The sequence below is a fragment of the Cupressus sempervirens genome, chromosome 6, assembly GCF_028749045.1.
Source record: "Cupressus sempervirens isolate cs-2001-9-10 chromosome 6, ASM2874904v1, whole genome shotgun sequence".
NCBI lineage: Eukaryota > Viridiplantae > Streptophyta > Pinopsida > Cupressales > Cupressaceae > Cupressus > Cupressus sempervirens.
Genome location: NC_143123.1, coordinates 668,783,901 through 668,808,013, shown reverse-complemented (window position 1 = coordinate 668,808,013; position 24,113 = coordinate 668,783,901). Strand labels below are relative to the sequence as shown.

At 35.6% G+C, this 24,113-nt stretch overlaps 1 pseudogene; it reads right to left on the bottom strand.

Moving 5' to 3' along the window:
- Positions 1-21,891: 21,891 nt before the first annotated feature.
- On the bottom strand, positions 21,892-23,067 carry LOC149553962 (heat stress transcription factor A-5-like; annotated as a pseudogene).
- Positions 23,068-24,113: the final 1,046 nt, after the last annotated feature.

The following is a 24,113-nucleotide window of genomic DNA, read 5'->3' as shown; positions in this document are numbered from 1 at the left end:
ATTCATAGCTGAAATATCACCCACAGCAAGTGCCAAACCCATCCAACTATCCATACCTTCAAAGATATACCAAGTGAATCTCATATCATCAACATATCCAATCTGTAACCTGCAATCACAAGTGGTATCAGAGTTATGGTTTTATTATTGTAACCCTACATTGAATCCATGGGAATGCATGAGAGGATAAAAGAAAAGGGCAAGATATATGAGTGATTTATTGTAGATCTGATAGTTTTAGATTTGCCGTTATGATGGGATTTTAAACTTGCAAGAAAGAATATAATTTTTTCCACATAACCCATAATAGATCTGAAATAAATATGCAATTGAAATCCACATGCAAGAGAATAGACAACATACCCACAAAATTGTGACACAAGATATACCCTAGGAAACCCTCATTGAGGAAAAAACCTAGCCTCCAAAAGCATCCATCACCATGTATTATTGAGCAAAAACACCATTGGAATACAACCATGGAAGCCTTCAAAGCCATAGCCACAACTGAGCAAACTATGTGAACAAGCATGAATCCACACATCCCATTCCATGCTTCCAACTTTCACAAATTCTCCCTTGGCTAACCTATCAAGCCTTGTCCTGCTCGACTCTCTCCTTTTTGCCATGTCTCATACAACAACTACCCTTTTGGCTGCTTATATAGTAGCAAGCCCCACAAAACCACCAAGTGGTATTATATAAACCATGTGCTAAAACCATGTGCCACCTAACCCATTAACCCCACATTTAATATTGAGCATTTAATTATTTTCCCCAATATTAAATAATTACATGAAATATTATCACAATGTTACAATACAACTCATCAAGTATATCCAATGGGAATCTTTACATGTTGCACACCCATCTAGGTGGAACATTACATAACAAAATAAAATAATACAATATAGCAATATTATGCAATGTGTGCAACACCCATTATCTCAACATGTGGGGTGGTTGTCAGTAGATTTGTCATTTTGTGCAATATTAATAACCCAACCCATATAGTTCTAAAAAATGTTGACTTCTCTTTATACTCAAAAAAATAAAATTTGGACAATCTTGGTTCAATTCTAGGTATAAATCACACAAAATAAGAAGTGTCAGTAACTCTTTATGGCCATGATTAATTCACAAACAAGTTCTCTTACCTTTAGCATCATATTCAAATTGAAAATAATCAAACTGAAAGGGATAATGAGAAGATATCACTTGATCTAGTGAGCCCCCCAACAAAAGGGTACACTCACACATTGTAATTTCTCCTTCTGGTGGTCTTACCTCATGGTACACAGCTCCACACAGACATGGAAACATTAGCATTGATGATGTAATATAGCTATTAGAACAAGACCCAAAAGATAGAACATTGTTTTTATGACCCTTATTATCACCATCATTAGCCTTAAACCATGAATTGTCACCTTTAGGATCGTTGGGGCTAGAAAACTCAATCATAAATCTTCCTTTCAAATCACAGGATTGATTAATGTCATTAATCAAGGTGTTTCCTCCCTCATGTCCCAAAGAAGCATGTTCAAAATCATACTTACCCTCCATTGTGATATCCCAAGCTAACAAGAAATCAAGACAACTTACTTCTGAATGGAACCCAAATGGATGGATTCTACATGACTTGATTATTGCATGGTTTGATATATGTGTAGAATAGCCACAAAATTATATTTCCCTAGTCAAGCTTGAGATTGAATAAAGCATTATACCCATCTCTTCTAATGACATATCTTGTTTTGAGTGAGGTATCTTATCATTATCCAATGGGGAATAAATATCATAGTAGAAAGCATTGGTATCTTCTTCTTGATGACTTCTTGATTCAAAAATCTCATCCACCTTAGAATCTTCTACATTTCCATCATCTTTTGCAACTTTGAGAATTTTTGCAACTCGATGGAGTTTTGGCACTTCAAAATTTTTTGCACCCTCAAAAATTACTGGGATATCCACACTTATTGCAACATCAAAACTTGAGACAATTTCATTACTTTTGACAATTTCAATAGGTTGATCGATATGTGCTAACACATTAGATACTACATCTTGGCAACTAGAACAATCCAACTCTAAATGAATCCTTTGATGGAGATGACAATAGTTAGGAAGCAAAAGGATGTTTAGATTCTGCCTTCTCCAAGATACTTCAAATTCCTTGTTATTTTATCCATAAAACCTTTCAAAAACTCATCCTTTACACATAATTCCTTCTAAACTGTAGGGGTAGTGTTGGTTGGAGCCTTATAATGAATTGGAGTATTACAGACTTGCATGTCTAGAGGAGGAGGATGTAACAATAGAGAGACATTATCGATAGAGATTCTTCTCTACTTTTCAAAATTTGTGTGTTCATTTTATTGCTTCAATAAACATGTATCCTAGAGTATCCATGCTCTTTCTCCTCATTGAATGGGAACACAAACTCCTCTTGATCATCTTCATCATTTTGTCCTCCTACAAATTTATCATATGATTCAAACATTATTGCACTAAACTGCAAAGGTTCTTCCTCCATGATTTGGGGAGGCTAATCTAGAACATTATTGTACCCATATCCATTTTTACTTGTACTCATACCTATAATACTATTATTCTCATTGTTGATGTTATCATAAGGGCCATTTGTGCTCTAATTTTGACAATAATTTTTTTGGGCAACAAGTTGTCTTGGACAATTTTCTTGGTTTCTTGAGGAATTCAACTTTATTTTGATAAGTTCATTGGATAAAAGAGACATAATTTTCTTTATGTTCTTAACCTCACTAGCCATATTGTTCTCATGTTTGGCAAGTGGAGAAGTCTTTTGCTCAAAGAATATATTATTTTAGGGCTCATACCCTAAATATGTAATTTTTGGCATTGGAGCAGTAGTAACCTATTGTAATAAAGGTACTAGATTCAATAGGGGCATCTAATTGGGCATAGTAGATGCTCCTACAATAAATGGTGGTATGGCTACTATATTATTCAAAGTGAAGAAAGATATGAAGCTCTCTCCACCATGGATATCTACCTACTTCATGAATGTAACGACCTCTTTGAAGACCTTTTCAATGGTATCAATGTCTCTAGATGGGAGCCTTCTTAGAAAAATAGAAGTTAATGAATCCATTATTCCCAAATAGATCTAGATGACAACCTCTTGTGGTGTAGTGTAAGGAAACTCCATTCTTTAATCTATTCTATAGAAGCATGATTAAGCTGTTAAATAGTCTCATGGTGATCCCTCTTAATTGATATGAACTGATGATGTAGGATATTTGGATCAATGTAGACCTTGAATTGTACCAAAAACTTGCAATAAAATGAGTTCCAATCCCTTATTGATGTTGGTGGTAGATTGAGGTACCAACTGAATGTCATTTTTCCCAAAGTGTAAGGAAAAAGGTGACATGCCATGTCCATATGCTAAATCTAGTTTTGATTACCAATTTCCATAAAAAATTTAATATGATCTTCTACTATTCATGATTCTCCATAAATGAACTATGGGAAAAAAAATTAGGATTTTTGGGCAAGTCGTGTAATGGACTAGTTAGGTTCAAAGGTGAACTTTGGGGATTGAAGAAAGCCATGTTGCATAATGATGGGAATATGTGAAGTAGAATGTAGAGTGGATGATGTTGATGGAATTTTTAATGTGAATGGGTGGAGCCTAAGTATCCCTTTATCGTTATGAGGCTTGCAAAAATGACTAAGTTCTAGAAACTCATGTGCACTAGGTGAAGACCTTAAAGCTCATTGAAATGGAGATGGTGGATCAGGATCTTTTATTTTATGTTTACTCTTGAAAAGTGCACCTCTTCAAAAAGAGCACCACTACACTGTGATAGAATTGGAAAAAAAATTGAACTTTCAAAAACTATAGAATTTTCAAACAATAACTTGGGTTTTTGAGCCAAATGGTTTTTAGGCCCTCCTTCTAGTGTCACCTTTGTTGAGCTATCATTTTGCACAATGTTGAATGATAGGAGTCATATCAAACTCCTCTCTTGAAAAGCTAATCGAGGATCAACTCCAAGGTTTCAGGCGATCTTACGACCTACTGGAATCTGCTTCATTGAAGATAAATGTATATGTTCATGAGGAGGCCTTTGCTAGTTTGAAACAATTTTGGATAATCTATTTGATTTTTTGTTGTTTGAAAAATTAACCACAAAAGAGATATATTTTTGGTATTTTCTATTTTATGATAAATGCAATTTATCAATGTAACTATATGAGTTCCCATTTTAACCAAGTGTTAGAAAAGAAAATAAAAAAGATAGAGTAACGTGAGAGATTAAAGAAAATAACTTGAAAGAAAAATTCCTAACGGACATAAACCATGATAACAACATGTTTGTGAATTAAATCGTCAAAAAGATCTGGTAGGAAACTAATGAAATTAGGAGCAGTGCTTCCTCAACTCCATTGATGCAATCGTCGATGGGAACTCAATAATAACCGAAAGATGCTTCATGTTTCATCAAATTACAAGGCCATAGAAAGTGCCCTCATGTGAGACAAGACACTAATCAAGAACAATAGGTGAGCTTTTCTCCAATTTGTTACATCAAAAAAATTCGTTAACATGAGGAAAAAACTAGAACTAAAAGGTCACACAATCATTAAAATGCAATAAAACCATTGGCTCCATTGTTATTCATGAACATGCATTCACAAAAATAACACACTCCAGCAAGAATAACTACACTCAAAATGAGAGCACCAATAGTATATATTATTGCATCAAAATAATGGCCTGGAGTACATATTACATCTTATGTATTTATAAGAAATCATCTCCTCCCTTTGTTTTAGGAGAAAGAGCTCTTAAAATGCAAACTCATGCTAAAAATTAATAAAACAAATCTAATTATATACAAGCTGACTCTTTGAATGGTGCTAAGTAGGTCTCCACCCTTGTTTATATCCATTAATGGGTGCATGAGTCTTTACATGACTTAAAACAATAAAATAATGAGAAGATAAGAAGATAGAATCCATGAGATGATTTGGGAGTCTCTAGGAGCTCTAAAAATGGAAGTTTGGCCTTCTTTAGGTGTCTTTAGGAGTTGAACTATCATCAAAATGTATTTTCGATGCATGGAATGCTCTAAAATAGCAACTAGCAGTTAACTGTTGATGCACTACTTCTTGAAAACTGTCAACGCACCTCTAAGAAAATTGCACCTGTGCACCTACACACCTATGCACCTTGGTGACAAGACCCAAAAATCCAAAAAATATTCTAAGTGTCAAAAATTGATTTCTATCATTTGTGTTTTCTTCCCCTTTATATCAAAATGATGTGTGGATGTTTCCCTTTGAAATTTTGGATAGAAGAGGTGATTTATTGGGGAGATAATTAGTCTAAATCTTGATACTTTTCCCTCACTTCCCTATGGAAATCATGAAGTGTGACTTCTTGGGAATTCCCTGGAACTTGAAAATTATGGGTTTGAGTGTGATCTTAGCTGCTATAGAAGACAAGGAAGCCATGGTAATTTTTAGGACCTTTGGGAGTCTCTATATGTTTTATATATGAACACATTCATACCTTTAGAGACAATTCATTCACCAAGTCTTCAAATTGCGCACCTATGCACCTTTACGGAATTGTGCAAGGTGTTCAATTCACCAAAAAAATAAATTTCTTAGTTTTGGAAATAGTTTCTTGATATTTCTCATATGGGGTTTTATATCACTCTTGTGTACTTATTTTGATATTTTTGCTGATTTAGGCATATTTGCACACCTATGTACTTTGCTCTTCAAAACTTGTAAAATTGCACACCTACGCACCTTCACACATGCACACCTTCTATAGTCCTTCAACTTATACATATCTCAAAATTAAAATGCACATTTGTGCACCTTGTGCACTTGAGCACCTTCTAGAGACAATTCATTCACCAAATCTTCAAATTGTGCACTTGCCCCCTGCCCACCTTCAAGGAATTATGCGAGGTGCTCAATTCACCAAAAAATCAAAGTTCTTAGTTTTGAAAATGGTTTCTAGGTTTTTCTCAAACAATGTCTAGGAGCACTCTAGTGTACTTATGTTTCTCATTTTGATGATTTATACCCTCTTTATATTCCAACATTGTCTTAAACGTGAACTCTTTCTGCTTCTTCTATCTAAAACCACAAGGTGCATGTTTTGAAATTGCACATGCAAAACCATGGATATTTGTTGTGCTATGGATAATGAGAATGTCATTTTATCTACACAAAGAAGAAAACATTAGTCATATTATGTTGAAAGACCCAAAAGAGGACTCCACAAGACTCAGACTAATGCAAAATTGTGTCAAAACTAGTCAGACTACCCAAAAAGTGAAATTTCCCCCCAATAGCCAGTTTTGTACACTTGTGCACCTAGTACACCTGTACAAGTGTACAAGGTGCATTAGTATGCATCTTTTTTTCCTCTTAAGTGGGTAAGTACATAGTCATGAACTAGCATTCATGCACATTGTGAAACCACAACATAGCCTTTTTGCCCCTAATTAGGCCTCCTAATAGGGAATTTGACTCTACACTCCAAAAACTCCTTAACAAGCTCATAAGATAACTTGGTATACTAATACCCTTTTGGGAAATATCCAAGATTCAACTAGTCTAGAACCCTCAACTCATCCATACACCCCATGCCAAAATGACCCTATTTTTAAGGGTTTAAGGGTTTAAGGGTTTGTTGTAGTTAGTTTGATTTCTCATATCTTGAACTAATCAAAAGGATTCAACTCTTACCCACGTTCAATCCTAGCTTCCTTCACCTTTTGGACTACACAAATCACTAATTGGTTGACACAAACCAAACCACCTTGTTTACCTTTTTGCTCTAGTAAACACCAAGTCACCTTGTCAGGCACACTAGGGTTTGCCTAGGGCTTGGTGTAAAAATTAGCTATCCAACTCCTCAAAGCACAAAAATACATATTTACAATGTATATATAGTGATCTACTTGATTCCAAGTGTCCATGAGGATTCAACCATTGGAAGTCAAGTTAGAGCTATTTTTCCACAACTCACTCTATACAAACTAGTAGACTAACCCAAACAAAAAAAAAATTCTAACTCCTAAAAAAAACAACCAAATTGCTTAAAAAATAATGTATTAGTAAGGAAACAAAAATAACTAACTATCCATACAACAAAAACCACTAGTTCAATCCATAGGAATCTGGAGTAGTTCTCAATTGTACTATGGTAAAATTGCATAAAAAATTAGTTTGAAACACATTGTGTCTCAGTACAATATCAATCCCAACCCTTGTATTGGGCATAGCATGACCTTATATAGGCCTTTTGCACTTATGGTAGTTGCAAAAGCTACCCAACAATGACTATGTACAAAGTTGCACAAATGTTGTCAAAGTTGTCATGACAACTTTGCAAAATTGAAAAGTAGTCATGAGCAGCATTTTGCTTTTTGCTTTCCAATTCTTCCTAGGACTCCAAATGTGTCTAGTTTGATCTCTTAAGACTAATTAAGCACATGTTTCTTTGTTTCACCTATTTCTAGTCATGGTCAACCGCTTTGACTAGGTTTTTATCCTTAAGAAACATTTTCTCATCTAAGTCCTATTTGAGTCCAATTGACAAAAATAACTCAACAACTCTTGTTAACCCCTCCTAATATTCTTAGACACAAATTAGGGACTTATCCAAGTCTTTATTCTTCAATGGTTTGGCTAAGATCATTTACAAGACAAAATTTGAATGGGAAGAAGCCAAAAAGCTAGGTGCTCTTAAACCATTCTCTCCCTATCACAACAAAGTAAACTAACCACTAGAGGATATGAGGTCTAATCCAATGCCCAACTTTTTGAAGTCACCTTCATCCACCCAAGTGGCCTCTAATTCAAGTTTTTTTCTCCATTTTACTAGGTGCTCCATGTATACTTGGTGTCTTGTCTTCTTTTTCATCCTTGAATTCATTATTGCCTCTTCTTGTAGCTTGGGCTTCTCGGGTACACTAAGCTCCTTGGCATCTTTCTCTATTTCTAACATGTTATCATGTCCTTTTACATTAGACCCTTTATATATGACTAAGTCTTGAATGTTGAAAATAGGTGAGATGGAAAACTCTGTAGGAAGGTCCAATTTGTCTGCATTCTATCCATACTTTTCTAGGACTCTGCAAGGTCCTATTCTCCTCATTTGTACTTTGTTTGGAAAATTCTTCTTCATCCTTGATTTTTTTATATGAGCCATCACCAAGTCTCCAACTTCAAACTATAGATCCCTCCTCTTTGTATCCACCTTAGCCTTTAATTTTTGATTAGCTTCTAAGAGTGCCTCCTTGACTTGTTCATGTATCTCCTTCATGGACTAGGAAAAGTTATCAACATGTCCACTTACCCCTTCCTAACCTTTCAAGTCTCTAAGTTCATGTACACCTCTAGGGTGTAGGCCATACACTATCTCAAATAGAATCTTACCTGTGGTCCCGTTTACACTATCATTGTAGGCAAATTCTGGCTAAGGTACCATTTGATCCCATACCTAACCATATTCCTTAGTTAATCACCTTAAAAAATTCCCAAGCACTCTATTTATCACCTCAGTTTGGCCATCAGTATGAGGGTGATAAGCTGACCCAAAAGCCAAGTTTGTTTTCCATAATGTCTTCCAAAAATTCCCCATAAACTTCACATCCCTATCTGACACTATGCTCTGAGGTAACCCATGGATTCTGACTATCTCCTTGAAGAAAAGATGTGCAATATGAATAGCATCATTAGTAGTTTTTCATGGTACAAATTGACTCATTTTATTGAACCTATCTACCACTACAAAGATACTATCTAATCCAATACTTGTCCTAGGTAAGCCTACTACAAAATCCATGCTCAAACATTCCCATGGTCTATTAGGAGTAGATAAAGGTTGATATAGACTAGTATTAGCGATAATGCCTTTATCTTTTTGACATACTCCACATAGCTCCACATACCTTCTAACATCCTTTTGCATCTTAGGCTAGTAGTAGAACTTTTGCACCAATTCCAAGGTCTTTTTTAAACCAAAATATCCACTCAAACTACCATAGTGCTTTTCTTGGATCGGGTTCTCCCTCATGGGACCCCTAGGAACACATAACTGGTTGTCCTTGAATAATAGTCCATTATGTAAGGCACAATTAGCATTTTCACCATGAAAATGATTCTTCAACTCCACAAATACCTTGTAAAATTCTACAAAATTTTCATCTCCCTCATATAGAGTCTTGAACTCTTCTATGCCAATCCTTTGTAATTGTACCACCTAAACTATGAGTAGTCTTCTACTCAATGCATCTGCCACCTTGTTATACTGACCCTTCTTATGCTTGATTGTGAAAGTATAGGCCTGTAAGAACTCCATCCACTTGATATGTCTCAAGTTGAGCTTCTCTTGAGTGATGATGAAACTGAGGGCTTGGTTGTCAGTAAATACCCCAAACTCTTTGTGCAACAAGTAGTGTCTCCATTTTCTACGGGCTTCCACTAATGCATAAGGTTCTAGGTCATAAGATGAATACCTATTCTTAGCTTCATTTAAACTTTCACTAAAAAATGCCACGGGTCTTCTTTCTTGGCTCAAGAATGTACCTACTACTATATTTCTTGCATCACACTCTACTATGAAGGGCTTTTCAAAACTAGGTAGCTTTAAGATGGTTTGTGTGGCCAATTCTTGTTTTAGCTTCCCAAAAGCTTTCAAGGCTTGCTTGGTCCACTTGAACTGAGTCTTGTGTCCACCCTTTATGGTATCTAGGATAGGTGCATAAGGCTTGGCCAAAGGAAGGGATCAAAATACTACAGCAATGGATTGCTTAATCCAAGATTGGACATCCTGAATGTTTCTAACCCAACTCATTTGGACTCATTTAATTTATCAACCAGGGATGTAAACTTGAAATGGTGTCTACAAAGTATATGCTTTAAAATTCTCTCAACTTAAGAATTATTGTATGGAAATTCAAATGATTATGTTACAGGAAATCTATGCTAAAGCTGAGAATCAAATCTATTTTAACAAAGCATGACAATACAGCTGAGAACTACTTCAACTGCCTATGTTGCAGGAACAGTCCACTAATTTTGCTATCAATGGTTGTAGGAACAGCAAAGTCTACTCTAGTTCTACAAACTGAAGGTAAATTCTATGCTAATTAATTAGTACACTTCCTGTATGGGCCCCCATAGAGAAGTGAAGTAGAACTACTCAAAGATGGAAACCTGAAATGATCTTTTTATTCATAATAATAGTAAGCATACATATTGATAAATAGCAAGATTACATTTAGTACTCAAAATTCAAAAAACTTCTTCCTTCTACTAAAAACTACTAATTAATTCCCTTTTTCTGGAACACGAATTTCCAGTTATTTAAGCACAAACTAGGAACAAAATTCCTAGATTTTAGACTTCATCAACTACCAAAACAATGGACAGCATTGAATATTACATGAGATGTATTAACTTTGGTACCAAATGGAACATGAATTTAGGAGCTCACAACCCCTGGATTTCCTGCTTTTATTCCCACTTTCTTGAAAATGGGTACTAGTTGTTATGGACAAAACTGTTGGTGATGTGGAAGGTCATTAATGAAATTTACCACAGTTTTCTCAAGCTACTAACTCTGCTTAGCTGAGTTGAATTTACCTTTGGCTCTAAAAAATATTAGTGCCTCCAAAGTAATAATATACATCAAGACTAATTCAAAATATGTCATCTAAATTAGTTTACCCTATGTCACATTGTTGCAGGAGAACTACCCAACCTTGCTAAGGAAGAAAAAACATCATTCTCACTATTTTGTAATCAAATGACATATCGTTTCATAGCATATTCATTTTAGTCTTGGAAATTAATTATGCACACATTTTTCTGAAATGATCATAAACATCATATTTTTAAACATCAAAGTTTTTAGAAAGTTACAAATTCAACTGAAAATGAAATGATAAAATAGACCATATTCTAGTCTCATCATTCTCCCCAACTAAAACTTTGACTTTTCCTCAAGAAAACATAAACTTTTTGACCCTCGCAGCCATCCTAAAATTTGAGGGAACACTCTATCCTTTACCTTCTATAGCACAGTTCCAATAAAAGCCTTTACTCTTCTTGTACCCTTTCCATCTGCGAAACTCTTCTGTCATATCAAATTTCTCTAAATCTTGCTTATTATCAAGCAATGGGGACAATAGCAATGGAGGCTAAAAAGTTAAAGGGATCCAATCACTTTTCCTTTCTTCCCCTAGCTTAATGTACCAGGGTGCTCACCGAGTAGCCATGATAAGATTCAACAGAGAATGAGGTTCCTTTTTTCTGTAAGTCTTCACTCAATCCTATCTAGTGCCATTGATTTCCCTCTTTCTTGCAAGAAGATCTATTTCTGCCATAACTTTATATTATTGATAGGCTACCTCCCTTGAAGGAGAAATAATTCAATTTCTAGATTTATATTAAGAAACTTTCAACCAATCATAGTACATTGTTCTGGCATCTTTGGCTTTAGGCCTAAGAAAAAGTGGAATCTCATACTCTAATTCTCTATATTGCCAGGCTTGATTTTCTCTGCTAACTTCATTTTGGATCCAAGACATCAATGACCTGAGTTGAATATCACCCACATAAAGTAGAGGGTTCCAATCTTTGTTGTCAGAGACTACTAAATTATATAAAAAGAGTTCATAAGCAATTTTCTGATGGCTATAGGGGCATTATAAAAAGCTTGGAGGAATTCCTGAGGAGTATTCAATGTTAAACTTTTACCTTGCATTACATAGGTCATCTGATAATTGACAAATTGTTCTTTCAAAAAGAGAGCATAAATAGGAGAAAGAGAGCAACAAGACATCAATTTAGGAATCATGGTAGTGAATTTTGTAAGTTTTCCACTTAATTGTTCAATCTCTGCATCCTTTTCAATCAATTCTTGAGTTTGATTGAAGATGGTTTTGTCGAGGCTCTCTCTCTCTATTTTCCATTCTTCCCTCTACTAAATTAATTTACTAGATAGCTGTGAAATAATTCCTAACAATGAAATAGTAGAACCAAGATGGTAAGTAACATGTGACACAGGTGAAGGACCAAGAGGAATAGCTTGCTAGGCTACAGGGGCTAAAGCATCAAGTCCTTGTGAAAGAATATGTTCAGCAACAGTATTAACTATTTCCAAATTTATTCTAATATCTTTTTCATGAAATTCTCTCCCCTGAAGAATAGGAGGAGAGTTTGTAACTTTGACAAATACAATGTCATCATTGTCTGAATCTATAGAAATGATGGGTGGTTGGATAGAGGATATTCCTACTGCTGCAAGTACACATTCTGCACTTTCTTCATTTGAACCATCTTCAATGATGATCTTATCCTTATCACAAGAAGAGGATTTCTCTTTTTCAATAGTTACATTTTTGGACATGGGGGATTGAAAAGACACACTCTCATTGAGTTTTACAGATGATTGGCTCCTTCAAGTTCTACACTTGAGGGGTACTTCTACTGCCTTTGAACCTACAGGAAGTTGTGAAGATGTTTCTTGTACATTCCCTTTTTTCTTCTTATAAACCCTAGGAACTGCAGGAGAGCCAGTATTTGGGGAAATTTTAATTTTCCTTCTACCCTTATAAGATGTTGGACCTGACCTAGAGGTAGAAGCTATGGGAGTAGAAATTGGGGTTATCTATAACCTCTCTGACCTCTCGGGTCTGGACGAGGAAGAGCATGGTGTTGGGTTTATAGTATTTTCCTAAGGTTCTCTTTCCTCTTCAACCTTCTCTGCAAGTTGTCTAACAAGGTTTTGCACTTTTTTTTCAACAAAATCATCCCAAGATATCCCAAGTTGTTCCCTGAGAGATTTTTCTATGATGAGCTTAGTAAAATAGTGGTGTAAAACATCTTTTGGGGTTCCTTTTTGTACTACAGCAGCTCTTTTTAACAAAATGTGATACATAAAATGAGTAACATTCAAAGGGCAGTCATCATATCTTAGGCATCTCAAAAATTTGAAATGTGTGGCATGCAAGTATGAATGTCTCCCCTCACAAGTAAAATATCTCACAATATAGATAGCACATTGGTTAAATGGTTTTGGTAAAGATATGCAGATTGTACCTTGTTTTTGGTTTATCTAAAGTCGTAGGTCTGTGTGCACTATAAATTAGGCTCTAGCTGACACTACGTCCAATGCATTGAAACTTCCTCCCCTACCAAAGGCAATTCCATTATCTCAACTACAATTTTGGGTGAAAAGAGAACCCTTATTCCTCTGACTATGGAAAAACCATCCCTCAACGTCTGCAAAAATTCTAAGGTAAGCTCCTCATCCCATGTAGATAGTTTGAACATGCAATTCATCCACCCCTTGGCTTGAAATATAGGTAGGCAAATTAGTTCTCCCAATAATGTTGTATGGTTAGCTAGTTCTCTTCTTTTCGAACCACCCCCCATTGTTCCTTCGGAGTGATTACAGGAGTAATTTCAAAAATGGAAAAACTTGTAACAAGATGAGAAGACAAGTGATAGTACTTATTTTAAGCAACTAACATTTTTAGCATTTAAGATCACTTAATTATGCATTAAGTACCTCAGCTCAAACTCGTACTTACCATTTTGCAAAAATGTGCAACATAAAGGTAATTGTCACATCACATCATTCTTTTTATCCTATGGCGGCATATAAAGAATAACATGAAGATTTAATGATCACAAAAAAAATGAATGAAATATAATACCCCTCCCCCAACTAAATTAGGCAATAGGTCTTGCAATTGGTAGTGACAAAGGTAACTAAAAATAGAACAACACATTAAGAAAAAGTTTGAACTTGAGTATGTGTATGAACCTTGTAATTTGTGTTGTCAAATGATATCGTCATGCAAGTTGATGAAGGATGAGGTGAGGTGGAAGATGAGAAAAAGTGGAGTGAGGTGGAATAATTATGGAGAAAATACTTTCACAAAGAAAGTATTCTATTATGATGAGTGAAATGCTCAGAGAGGACAGAAAATGAGTGGAAAACTCATCTACAGTTGTTGCAAGAATTGTAGGATCAATAGATGGTTGGAATTGTTGCAGGAACTCTTCACGATTAGATGGCTTATGGTAGAGTTTTAAGTAGTGCCCATTAACAAGCAATTTGAAGTGAACAGGATCAATTGTAGAGAGCTGCACTACTCCATTCTCAAACATAGAAATGATTTCATCCAGTCCAGGCCAACGAGTTTGGAATTTTCTTGGAGTTTTCTAATAACGAGAATCATATAGTAGGGCATAGTCTCCAATAGAAAACTTCTTGTCACAGATGAACTTATCATGCCATTTCTTTCACTACTATTGAATTATCTCAGTATTATGCAAGGCAGATTTATGGTATTCATCACGAGCATTCAACTTTAGTAACCTATCTTCTTGAGCCTTTGAAAGATGAACATTCAATTCCAAAGCAATTTTTAAAGTCTTGTGCTCAATAACTATAGGCATGGAAGCAGATTTACCATAAAGTAATTCAAATGGGATAAATCTAGTAGTGCTCTTTCATGTAGTCCTATAAGCCCAAATTGCTTCAAGAAGTTGGGTAACCTAGTCCCGTTTGTGAATAGCAACTATCTTGGTGAGGATTGCTTCTATCTCTCTGTTTGTGATTTTTACCTGACAATTAGCTTGAGAATGGTATAGGGAAGATGTACCACGATGGATCATGTACTTCTTCATGAGTTCTAAAATCAGGTTGGATGTGAATTAAGCTCCTTAATCTGTGACAATTTCTCTAGGTACTCCAAATCTAGTGAATATGCACTCATATAGAAAATCTACTACTTTTTGATCTATGGCATGTGTCATAGCTTGTGCTTCAACCCATTTAGTTGCATAATTAGTACATACTAAGATGGATGATTTTCCATGAGAAGAGGGTTCTATTGGATAGACAAAGTCAATACCCCACTTGTCAAAAGGTGTGACCACCACCTATGACTGTAGAGGCATTTCATCAAATTTAGTGGGCCTTCCCATGCATTAGCATCGATCAAATCACCTTGTATACTTTGATGCATCTTTGTGGAGAGTAGGCCACTAGTATCCAGTTGTTAAAATCTTGTAGGTTGTTCTCTTTGTTGCAAAATGACCCCCACATGGTTCATCATGACATGCCCACAAGATGTCATAGGTTTCATCTTCCCTCATGCATCGATGAGTTACTTGATCTAGTCCAGTGTAGAACATCAACCCTGCTATCCATTAGAAATTGAAACTCTTTTCCACCAATAGACGGTGATGCTTGGGTGAAAAGTGTGGTGGTGTTCTTCCTATAGCAAGGTAATTTTCTATATCTGTGAACCAGGGGTTATAAATTTCTATTGAAAATAGATGCTCATTAGGGAAGCAGTCATTGATGGCTATAGGATCATCTGGTACTTGAAGTCATGACAGAAAATATGCTACTACATTGGCTCGACCTGGTTTATCTATTATCTTCACATTAAACTCTTGCATGAGGAGTAGCCAACATGTTAATCTAAGCTGGAAATAGCAGGTTTGTTCATCAAATATTTTATAGTAGAGTTATCAGTGTAGACAAAAACCTCATAGCTTGTGATATAATTCTAAAATTTATTAAATGCATACACAATGGCAAGCAATTTTTTTTCAGTGGCAGTATAATTTAGCTCAGTACCCTACAAATTTTTACTAATCTAGTAAATGGCATACTCAATAGTACCTTCTTTTTGTCCCAGAACTACTCCTAAAGCAATATCAAATGCATCAATGTGAATGTGAAAAGGTAGCTTCCAATCAGGTCCTCTAAGAATAGGTGGTGTAGTCAAAACATCCTTCAATTGTTGGAATGTTGATTCACAATCTTTTGTCCACTCAAATTAAGTTGTCTTCTTGAGTAAGTTGTACTTTAATGAACCTTTTGTAGCATCTAGCATGTCCAAGAAAGCTTCTGACATCTATTTTCTTGGTTGGTGTTAGTAGATTAGCAATTACAGTGATCTTTGCAGGGTCCACTTGAATTCCACAAGAGGAAAGGTAGTGGCCAAGAACAACTCCTTCTTCCATCATGAAATAACACTTCTCACTATTAAGAGAAAGGTTATATTCTTGAAACCTTTTTAACATCTTCTCCAAGTTGGCATGAGCTTATTCAAATGTGTCATCATAAGTGGTGAAATCATCCATATAGATTTCAACACAATCAACAGTTATGTCAGAAAATATGCTAAGTATCGCTCGTTGAAAAGTTGCAGGTGCATTAAATAATCCAATTGATAAGACAAAGTAAGAAAATGTTCCCCATGGACAGGTGAATGTTGTTTTATCCTGATCTTTTGGAGAGTTTTGGATTTGATTATATCCATTGAAACCATCTAAAAATGAAAAATATCTCCTCCCTACTAAGTTATCTAGTACTTGATCAATAAATGGAAGAGGAAAGTGATCCTTTTTAGTGGCTTTATTAAGCTCCTTGTAGTCTACACATACTCTCCATTTTCCTCCCTTCTTTGGAACAATAACTAGAGGTGACACCCATTAGCTATCAAAATAGGATAGATAAATCCAACAATAAGAAGTTTTTGTAACTCTACTTTGACTATATCTTTTAATGTTGGGTTTACTCTCCTTTGGGGTTGTATCATTGGCTTACATTCTGAGTTAATAAATATCTTGTGTACAAAGACTAGGATCTAAGCCCTTCGTGTCAGTATAGTCCCATGTAAAGGCTTGTTGACTATCTTGCAATAGTTTAATGAGACTTGTCATCTAAGATGTAGTAAGGTCATTATTGATATTCAGCTCTTTTCCTATAGAAATCTTGTCTCTCTTTACCTTATTCATCTTTAAAACCTCTACTATTAATGGAGATTTAATTTCATGGGGTAATAATGTATGAAGGTAATCAGGTGCTACATGAGATTGAGATGCATCACATTTAGGCAATACAGTTTGTAAGGATCTAGTAGGATTTGCAGAAGCAGAGTCGTCAAAATCATACTGATTAGTAAGGATTACAGTCAGTACATTATCTTCTTCCTGGGATATAATAAATGGGTTTCTCTCAAGCATCATGAGTTGTTGAACATAATTGACTTTTGAAGCATCATCACCAAGGTCTAGCCAAGAAACTTGGTCAAGATATAGTTGTGGTTGTGAAGGAGAGTGGTTGTGGTTGTGAAGAAGAGTATAGAGTTAAATTTTTAGTCTTGGCACTATCTGATATTGTCATTTTTCCTACTCGACATGCAATGCATGAATCTACAATGGCCAACCAAGGTCTTCCTAATATTAATAGATATCCTCCAAGGGTGCCTCTAGGTGATAGCACAACAAAGTCTAAAGGAAAATCTAGAGAATCCATGGTTACAATGATATCTTCTATCATACCATAAGGCTTGATAGCTGAGTTGTTTGCTAACTAAAGTATTGTAGGAGTGTCCCTTAATCCAATAATGCTAAGCCTTAACAAGACTTCTCTAGTCATAGAATTAATTGACACCCCCAAATCAATCAAAACAGTCTGAATTTGGATGTCATTTATGTCTATGGTAACCACAAAACTTCCTGGGTTAGAATACTTAAGCATCAGGGCTTTGCTCAACATGAAATTAGAAAGTTATCCCAACACATGGACAGTAGGAGGATCCTTTTTCTTTCTACCAAACTGCTTGACACATGCTTCTTTTAAAGCTTTATTGTAAAGGGGAATCTCCTTATGTGCATCCAATAAGGGAATTTGGATAGTCATTTGTTTAAGCTAGTCTAGGAGATTAGTTGCTATGGGATTTGGTTTAGATGGAGCTATAGAAACTAACCTTTGCAGATATGGGGGAGTAGATGCTTGTGGGAGAATTGAGGCATCAGTTGGTTGAATTGTTGGAACATTTTCAATATCAGCGACCTCAGTCATTATAGGTCCTTTAGGTGGAGGCAACTTGGTTCTGGACCTTAGATTAATATCATTTATCTGCAAAGAATAATCTTGTTGCTTATTGTTGGGATTTGGTATTGGCTGAGCAGGAAGTTGTGGTTGCTTCTATGGGATAACATTTGTTGTAGGAGGTAGAGGCATTAGGGCTTACTATTGAGGCAGAGGCATCAGGGCTTGTTGTTGAGGCAGTTGGTTAGGCCCTCACTAAGGTGGTTGTTGCCAATTCCCCTGGTAGATAGGTTGTTGGTTAGGGCCCCATTAAGGATACTAGTTATTTGTTGAGGCCATTGATTATTTTGATGTGGATACTGAAGTGGTTTTTGGTAAGCCTAGTGGTTTCTTCTATGGGCTAACATTTGTTGTAGGAATTAGAGGCATCAGGGCTTGCTATTGAGGCAGAGGCATCAGGGCTTGTTGCCGAGGCAGTTGGTTAGGCCTCCACTGAGGTGGTTGCTGCCAATTCCCCTAGTAGATAGGTTGTTGGTTAGGGCCCCACTAAGGATACTAGTTATTTTTTTGAGGCCATTAATTATTTTGATGTGGATATTGAGGTGGTTGTTGGTTGTTGGTTAGGGCCCCACTGTGGATACTAGTTATATTGTGGCTGCTAGTTGGGCCAATTATTGTTCCAATTCTATCCTTGAGTGGAAAAATTTGGAGGAATAGTGCCTTGCGACTGATTATTATTATAACCAAAATTATTTAGAGGGTAGTGAGGCATACCTTGTCTCTGAGCCCATGGCCATCTTTGAGCAACATAAATCACTTCTCCTATATCTTCATCAATTTCTTTGAACACAGTGGGTATTGGTTATGCATTCATGGCTGCAATAGTCTTACATGTGCAGTTCTTCTTCCTTTCTCGACAATGAGGGCATAATTCAGTTAGCATAGCATTAGCTTCATCCTTTTTCCTTTGGGCTTGCATGGCATCCAACTGAGTAGCGACATCATTAATGATATCTTGCTTGAAGTTAGATAGTAGGTTAGATAACTCCATCTTAGATACTCCTGACCCACCATTGGTCTTATGTGGTAAGCTCCTTAGTCCTCTACCTTTCTTCATAGTAGCTCTTGAATAGTTTTGACATATCTTCTTGATTTCATTCCAAGTCCTTTTTGTAACATCTCTTCCAGCCATTAGGTCCAAGACTTCCATGTTTTCTTCTTGCACACCTCTCAGAAAAAGATGCTTCTTATATTCTTCACTTAAGTTATGTTGTGTGTTCCACTCTACATTGAACAAGAATCTAGAAACATAGTCTTCCAAGGTTTCACGCTCCTTCTATGACATTTTAAAAATTTCATCCCCCTTCATATCTTGACCTCTGCAATATTCTTAATATTTTTGAAGAAGCAAATTACTCATTTCAGTCCAGTTTGATGCAAAATTTGCACCCAGCCCCATGAACCATCTTAGAGCAGCCTCCTTTAGAGTAGAGGGAAAAAAATTTAACTTATGGGCATTAGTTGTGTAGTCATAGCTCCTACAAAGAATGTCAAACATAAAGAGAAAGGTTTTAGGATCTTTTGTAATAAGGCCATAGAATTTTGGAAGAGTGGTAGTAGGTATGTTCTTCAAATTTTGATTCCCTTACTGAGGTGGAATAGGAAAAGGAAAAGTAGGCATAGCCATTCCTGGAGGAAGAGGTGGTGCTTGATATATAACAATGGCTAGTGGATTATCTTGATATGTAGGTTCAACAAAAAGTTCATTCAAGTGGAGTGATTCTTCTCAAGATGAAGAAGGTATTTCAGCTTGAATATCAACAAATAAATTTTCAAAAGGGTCATCTTCATCATTCTCTCTTTGGGGTTCATCTAGTTTAGGATGAACATCATTGGATGGTTCTTCCTAATTATCACGAGGAAGGAATCTCCCAAGGTGGTCTCTTGTTCTATGCATAACATGCTTCTTTAATACTAAATTCTATTCTACAGGGAATAAAATAGCAACTACAAAGATTGGTTTGAATTAACACCATCCCCGAAAATGGCACTAGAAATGCTTAGCCAAAGAAAGGGATCAAAATACTATAGTAATGGACCACTTAATCCAGGATTGGACATCCTGAGTGTTTCTAACCAAACTCATTTGGACTCATTTAATTTATCACCTAGGGACATAAACTTGAAATCGTGTCTGCAAAGTATAGGCTTCAAACTTCTCTCAACTTAAGAATTATTCTATGGAAATTCAAATGATTATGCTATAGGAAATCTATGCTAAAGCTGAGAATTAAATCTATTTTAACAAAGCATGATAATACAGCTGAGAACTACTTCAACTGCCTATGTTGCAGGAACAATCCACTAATTCTTCTATCAATGGTTGTAGGAACAGCAAAGTCTACTCTAGTTCTACAAACTAAAGGTAAATCCTATGCTAATTAATTAGTACACTTCCTGTATGGGCCCCCATAGAGAAGTGAAGTAGAACTACTCAAAGATGGAAACCTGAAATGATCTTTTTATTCATAACAACAGTAAACATACATACTGATAAATAGCAAGATTACATTCAGCACTGAAAACTCAAAAAACTTCTTCCTTCTACTAAAAACTACTAATTAATTCCCTTTTTCTAGAACACAGACTTCCAGTTATTTAAGCGCAAACTAGGAACAAAATTCCTAGATTTTAGACTTCATCAACTACCAAAATAATGGATGGCATTGAATATTACAAGAGATTTATTAACTTTGGCACCAAATGGAACATGAATTTAGGAGCTCACGACCCCTAGATTTCCTACTTTGACTCCTGCTTTCTTGAAAGTGGGTACTGGTTGTTATGGACAAAACAATTGGTGATGTGAAAGGTCATTAATGAAATTTACCATCGTTTGCTCGGGTTGCTGACTCTACTTAGTTGAGTTGACTTTACCTTTGAATCTACAAAATATTAGTGCCTCCAAAGTAATAACATACATCAAGACTAATTCAAAATATTTCATCTAAATTAGTTTACCCTATGTCACATTGTTGCAGGAGAACTATGCAACCTAGCTAAGGAAGAAAAACATCATTCTCACTATTTTGTAATCAAATGACATATCATTTCATAGCATATTCATTTTAGTCCTAGAAAGTAATTACGCACACATTTTTATGAAATTATCATAAACATCATGTTCGTAAACATCAAAGTTTTTAGAAAGTTTGCAAATTCAACTGAAAATGTGTTGGTAAACAGATTTGTCACTATAGAAATTGCCCAATGGAGTGTATGTGGCAAACCATTCACAATAGTTGGATAGGCCCTTGATATCCAACAGCTCCCTCTTAAGATGAAATTTTTTACTTTTCAATAAAGATGGATTGAACTTAGAAAATAAAAAGGAAATCACTGAGAGCACATGCACTACACGACTTCAATGTTTCCATAAAAACAATGTAAACTATTAATGAAAGCAATCAAGAACTATGCTTGAGAACTATCACTAACACAATGCTAATTCAAAGATTCACGAATACTCACACCATACCATGAAAAATACTCATATGATGAATCAACACTTCAACAATTCAAATCCATTAGAAAGAAAATGCCAAATGTACTTCTTTTATTTCTTTGCACCAAGAAAGTAAGAAATGACTTATTACAAGAACAAAAATTGTACACACTTTCCAAAAATTGCTTTGCTATTAGAGCATAAGTGTTCCCTATCTCCAAGTCCAAAAAGTCCCTTATTACATTGAGATCTAGGAATTTATAGCTATTATGGAATAACTAACCTTTCAGGTTTGTAACTACTCAAAAAGTTAGAGTTTGGGGTACTCCAAAGACAATTCATAACCAACTTTAACCTTCAATGCTTAACTATAGTTAGAAAAAGTTAAGATATTGACCAAAGCCAAAATTAATTCTAAAGTTGACCTTCTTACAAATACATAAATAAAAACTTGAGACAACATTAGACATATGCATAATCTAACTTTTAACTATGATCAGTGATATTTCCTGAACTTGCTCTTTGATCTATAGGTGATGTGAGTAGCTATGTCAAGTTTCTTATGTGTTCTCCACAAATCCATTTCTCAGATGGACTGTCATCTTCATCTCTATGAACAATCCCCTAACTCTCAGAATCAGCCCCTTATGTGTCTTCTATCTCTAAAATTTTAGTAAGAAATCGTTCCCAAAACAAATCATTGATTCTCTTTTTGTGAGGCCCACTGCTCATACCATTATCTGTACCCTCTTTGTTATTCTCATGACCTTTGTCATTAGCCATCTTCTCCTCAAATTCCACCTTTGAAGCATAACCTGGCAATCTTGTCTCCATAGTTATTGCTTCTGAACTTGTCTCTCTATTATCTGTGTTATTCTATGCAAAACTTCCATCCACAAAGTTGCTAGTGATTGTTTCCATGTCATTTATGGTATTAAATTCAATTGGAGAAGAGAGAGAATTCAAACTTAAGTTACATGATATATCAGAAGCAATGCATGTGGATCTATGGATATTTGAAAGCTCCAATGAGATGGGTGTATCAAGGAAACTAGAACTTGCATGAATCTCTACAATAGCTACTTCTGGTGGGTGGTTTGAAAGATTTTCACAATGCTTTGATTACAAAGATCATCACCTGCAACATCATGGAAGAATTTTATTAACATTTTTGATGATGTCTTAAGCCCCTCTAGTCAAATCTTTCTTGTAAATTTGCATAAGCCTAGAATTCATAATATCACTCATATGAGGATTATATGTAGTTAATTGACCATCCTCCTCATCACATTCCCCAATGTGCAAGATGTCATCATGCTTGGGCAGTCGCTTTTTCTTGCTAGTTGTAGTAATTTCTAAACTCTTCCCACTTTGCTCAACAAGTTGTGCTACAAATCTAGGATTCTACATAGCGTTAGCTAAGAAAGTCATTAATTTTTTGTGCCACCTTTCCATCTATTGTAGGTGCTCCTCTAATGATTGCAGCCGAACCTCGGTGCCCTACTATTGGCTATGGCTATGAACAAGTTTGCACCAGTGAATTTTTTTTTTCTAGTCAATGCCTGCTACCTCTCAAAAAGTCTTCATTTGCAAACTCTCACCGCTCAGGATCAAATTTACGAAATCCATATGTATTAAGTTGCCTTGTATAGTTTGTTTTTTCTTCAATCATAGTAAGCTATACATAATCTAGCTTACCTTGTATAGATTGTTGAATGGAGAAAAGCAAGTGATTTTTGTACTGGGTTTACTATTCTTGACATGCCTAATGCCAATGTATGATTGTGGATGTAACTTTCCTACCATTAATAACTTTGGGGATTTAACCTTTGACATTGGAGCAATCCATTTCACCTTCCCATATAACATGGTTGCAGAGAATCCTCCCTACAGTCAAACATTCTTTAGGAAACCTGTATATTGTTATAGTGATGGAAGATTGTCCATTGATTTCTTTGCAAAGGCAAAAGCATTGGGATTGTCCTTCTTGAGCCCATATCTACAGTCAATGGCCTCAATTTTGAAAATAGAGCCAACTATGTTGTTGCAAGTGCGACTGCTAGTGACACATCTTTCATCGCCCCCATTTCTCTTATCTTTGAACATTTCAGGCCAATAGAAACAATTTCTTAGGATTTTATAAGCTATTACCAATTCTGAGTAATGACCTCCACGTGCTTCATTATGAAACAATTGAAGCAACTCCTTTCTTTGTTCAGAATCTACACATCTCAGGAAGGTACCATTTATTCCCTTCTTATACAAAGTGTCACCCCAGATGATGTACTTTGCAGATTTTAATTTTAAGGTCCTCTTCTCTTTGGGTGATAAATGATTTGGGCATTCTCCATATGTCAAAAAATAGGCAATATTGGAAAAACAATCATCAATATTAATAATGAATAAGACTAATGGAATTTCTTTTTCTATCTCTTCTTCATTTGAGGAAGATCCTTCTGCGATAGCTTTACACAAACCTTTTCCTCTAAAAAACTTTGTAGGTTTGATATCAAGATCATATTCTTGTACTTTAGCTATCTAGGAGGCCCTTTTGTTCACACTAATCTCCTATTGTGTCAGAATAATCTTCACTGTCGAATTAGGAACAAACATCTTGGAGTGAGAGTTTAGGATGTAAAACCTGAATTGTTTCACTACTCTGACTAGAGCATATGCATTCTTCTCGATCAAAGAATATTTCAATTCATTTTTATTAAG